Raw genomic sequence first — 4790 nt, 5'->3', positions numbered from 1 at the left:
CCAGGAGTATGAGCGAGGCGATCCCCTTCCGATGCGCTGTCGGAGCCGGGGATGTCGTATCGTGCCACCAGTCCAAGAAGCGGACACTGGTAGTTGGGGCAAGGGCCTGAGGGTAGCACCAAGTGAAGCAGGCATGCCAAACCTGACGCGAGAATGGGCAGCCAACTAGGATGTGCTCCATAGTCTCCATCGCCTGGTCGCAGAAAAGGCATGTGGCGTGATGCGGGAGACCATGCCGAGCCAGGCGAGCCGCCGTCCAGCATCTGTCTTGGAGGGCAAGCCAGGCGAAGAACTTCACCCGCAAGGGCGCCCAGCTCCGCCATGTGAGCCTCCAGTGCGGAGCGCGTATGGAACCGGCGAAGAGGGCCGAGATTTGGCGAAGTAAATCCCATTGTCAGTCCAGCGCCAAAGGAGGCGGTCCGGCTGGTCGGAGAGCGCGAGTAGCTGCAGGCGGCGCCAAAGCTCGACGTACTCGACCGTGGCAAGCGGCGTCAGGGCCGCCTGGATGTGCCTGATCCAAGCGCGTTCGGCAAGTCCGTCGGCCACAATGCAGGTCCGGCGACGTCGGCGGGGCACGAGCGGGACGAGATGGGGCGCAATCCGCGACGGATTGGCCATCAAGCCAGCAGTCTTCCCAGAAAAGACAGGAGCGACCATCTCCAAGGTGCCAGTGTGTGGATGCGTGAAATATGGCGCGGGCCTCTGGATCGTTAGGGAGCTGAAGGTGAATCCACGGGCGGGAGGGATCGGTGCGCTGAAGCCACTACCAGCGCGTGCAAAGCGCTATACCAAAGCGGTACAGATCCAGGACGCCAAGGCCTCCGTACTCGAGTGGCCTACACACCCGCTGCCAATTGACCAGGCAATAACCGCCGTTGTCGTCACGGCGACCGTGCCACAGGAAGTCCCGGATGATGCGGTTGATGCGTTTGAGCACAGGCTTGCAGATTGCCATTGCCATGAGCATGTGGGTAGGCATCGCGGTGAGGACATGGCGGACGAGGGCGAGCCGCTCACCCCTCGAAAGCATGGAGGCGCGCCAGGAGGAGAACTTCTTAACCATGCGGTCCAGCAAGGGCTACAGAGCAGACGAAGGCACCTTGCGCACGGACAGAGGGAGTCCGAGGTAGGGAAAAGGAAATTGCGCCAAGGGGCAGGACAAAGCGGCCACCACATCTGTCGTTTCGGTGTCGGTGCAGTGGATGGGGGCAGCAGAACACTTGGCAAAGTTGGTGTGGAGCCCGGAAGCATGTTCGAAGACCTGAAGGATGTCTCGGACTGCGAATAGCTGGTCCATGCTCGGGTGACAGAAGATAGCAACATCGTCGGCGTAGAGAGAAACGCTAGGGGTGGCGAGGCTGCGGCTTAGCCGTCTGAGGAGCCCGGTCGTCGTGGCATGCAGCATAAGCGAGTTCAACACATCGATGACCAGGGTGAAGAGCATGGGGGACACAGGGTCACCCTGCCGAAGCCCTTTTGCGTGGTGGATGTGGGGGCCCGGGACGTCGTTCAGGAGGACGCGAGTCGAAGCGGTGGCCAACAGGATGGAAATCCATTGGCACCAGCGCCTGCCAAAGCCCAGGTGACACATGACCTCAAGGAGGAGTGGCCAGGAGACGGCGTCGAATACGCGGGCAATGTCGAGCTTGAGAAGAACCCTGCTAGCCTTTGATTGATTAAGGTATCTCGCCGTTTGCTGCACGAGCATGAAGTTGTCATGGATGCTTCTACCGGAGATGAAGGCACTCTGGCTAGGGGATACAAGCTCATTAAGCCTCGGGGCGAGCCGGAGAGAGAGGACCTTCGCGACAAGCTTGGCCACGAGATGGATGAGGCTGATCGGTCTATAGTCGCCAAGAGAGGTGGCATCCGCTCGCTTGGGGAGCAATGTGATAAACGCCTCGTTGAGGCACTGAAAACCTTGGTCGTCCATGCGGTAGAGCTTGGCAAAGGCGTCCATGAAGTCGTCCATCACTACTGCCCAACAGGAGCGAAGGAACTCGGCCGCGAAGCCATCGGGGCCAGGGAGATTTGCCGGTGGGCAGCTTCTTGACGGCACTCCACACTTCGTCTTCGGTGAAGGGCTGGTCCAAGGATGAGAGGTCGAAGACCTGAGGGTCGATGGCATCAAGATCCAGCGAGTGAGCGCGCGTGTCCGCGGTGCCGATGATCGCCGCAAAGTGGTGGAAGGCCGCCTCAGCCATGTCCCGATCCCCTGAGATGGTGGCGTCGTCGTGGCGAAGGGAAAGGATGTGGGTACGTTGCTTCCGGCGGGAGGCTTGTATGCGCAAGAAAGCGCAGGATGCTTCGGCATTACGTAACCAGGCCAACCTCACCCACTTCCTTAGGATGGATCGCTCGAGGGATGCGAGGCCCAAGTATGCCTGCTTGAGACGTCGACGCAGCCAAAACTCCTGACTGGAAAGAGGCCTGCAGTCCTGCGTTGCATTAAGCCGCGCTACGAGCTCACGAGCGACCATTAGCTGCAGGGAAACATTGCCGATGGTCTTGGCGCTCCGACTCTGTAGGTGGCCCGCGGTTAGCCTCAGACGGTCGAAGATTCGACGAAACGGGTCGGTGTCAGGCGGAGCGCTGGACCAGGCGTCGGAGACCACCTGCATGAACCCAGGCAACTGAGGCTAGAACTTCTCGAAGTGGAAGCGGCGCACACCCGGAGAACGCGGGGTGCAGTCAAGCATGAGAGGGCAATGATCTGAGGCCGCGGAAGACAAGCAGCGAAGAAGGCAACTTGGGAATGCGGACTCCCAGGAGGTGGTGCAAAGAACTCTGTTGATTCGAACCAACGTAGGGTTTTCGCTCGTTGGACCAGGTATACCGCCTACCATGAAGGTACATGTCCCTGAGCTCCATGTCAGCCATGAAACGGCGGAAGCTCCGAATGAGACGTAGGTTTAGGCGAGAGTTGTTCTTGTCCGCGGCCGCGGCAATCAGGTTGAAGTCACCACCAAGTATCCATGGGCCAGTACTCGAGGCGCGCATGTTCTGCAGGTCCTGTAGAAAGGACATCTTGTCGGCATCACTTTGCGGCACGTACACCCCCGTGAGCCAGAAAGGATGCTCTCGCCAGCGAGAGAAGAAACCACCGCGGTAATGTGGTGCGCACCGATGGTCAGGTTAGAGATGGCAAGCTTGGATGAGCGCCAAGCCAGAAGGATTCCGCCGCATGAGCCGATCGCGGGCAGGGAGTAGAAGGCGTCAAAGGAGGGGGCGAGCGTTTCTGAGACCCAGAGGGGGGTGACGTCGTCGAGCTTGGTCTCCTAAAGGCAGGCGATGACCGGCAGGTCTGAGGAGATAACACTACGGACGGCAGCGCGTTTGGCGCCGGAATTGAGGCCGCGCACGTTCCAAAACAATATCTTAGATTTACAATCCACGCAGGCCGCGCGTTTGGGTTTCTTCATGTCTTCCCACGACACCCAGCAGGGCTTCCGTTTCCCTTCTCTGCTTTCCCACCGAAAGTTTCGTAGCAGCGAATTAACGTGTAATCACAGTCCATGTGGTAGGTACATAGGGGTAGGCAGAAGCACGCCTTGGAATATGTAGGAATAAAATGAGCCACTGACTTGATGAGCATTTCCTCACCCGCAGCCGATCACAATTTCTCCAACCATCGACGGACATGTTTCCATACTCTATCTTTCAATATCTTAACAAACGATTCTCGAATAAGATTCTCAACTCATTACAACAACCTTTATGAAAATATAAGATGACTTATCTAGGTTTACATGCTGACACGAAAGCCTGACAGTAGTCGATGCCTAGGTTTAGGCTGACTAATCCTATATCCTACTCCCTCCGTCCGAAAATACTTGTCATAAAGATAAATAAAAGGGGATGTATCTAGATGTATTTTAGTTCTAGATACACCTCTTTTTATCCATTTTGATGACAAATATTTTCGGACGGAAAGAGTACAATATATATCTGAGAGTGATGCCCATTATTTTTAATTATCTTAACACACACGTTCTTTCACATCATGTAGCCATTAGATTTACTAGCTTGATCCAAACACATCTGTCTGATCTATGCATTAGAATCTTCTGCCATGCAACATGCATTGGTGCACTCTAAATAGGTTTTGAATCAAATTTATTTAATTGTGGCACACACAATTTTTAATCTGAAGATTTTTTATCTTATAAATTATATCCCCCAATGTTCAAATCCTAAGAACCGAATTAGTACTATACACAATATTCAGAAATTATATATCCAATTTCATGGCAACGTGCAGAGTCACTACAAGAAATATGTCAATTTGTGACCACCACTATTGGTCACTGAAAGGTTACAAATTTCCATTTACGACCTTTTTGTGACCAAAAACAGAAGGTCAAAAGCCGGCCATCATAAACTGACTATAGCGACCTTTCTTCTGGAATGGTCAAAGACGTTTACGACCAAAATATTCCTACTGTGGCGTTTTGGTCACTAGCAACCTCCCCCAGGCCACGTAGGCATCCAGCGTGGCAAGCTGATGTGGCACAAGATTCAGCCCGGTCCAATTCGATTTTCTACATGGGCCGAGCCCAACAATTCGGCCTTTTTACTGTATATTTTCTCTATTAATTTTCTCTAGCTACATGGGCCTAGCCCAACAATTTGGCCTTTTTATTTTATGGGTCATGGCCTTTTTGTACAACAGTTTTAGTTTTTTTTTATAAAATGCGTCCACTAGTCAAACAGATCCCACTTGTCAGGTTCTGATAAGTGGGTCCTAGCTATTAGGCCCAGATTCTTCATATTTCAATTTGACAATAAGA

This window comes from Triticum dicoccoides, chromosome 5B, assembly GCF_002162155.2.
Source record: "Triticum dicoccoides isolate Atlit2015 ecotype Zavitan chromosome 5B, WEW_v2.0, whole genome shotgun sequence".
Classification (NCBI taxonomy): domain Eukaryota; kingdom Viridiplantae; phylum Streptophyta; class Magnoliopsida; order Poales; family Poaceae; genus Triticum; species Triticum dicoccoides.
The sequence above is the reverse complement of the archived record's forward strand: the minus strand, read 5'-3'. Positions refer to the sequence as shown.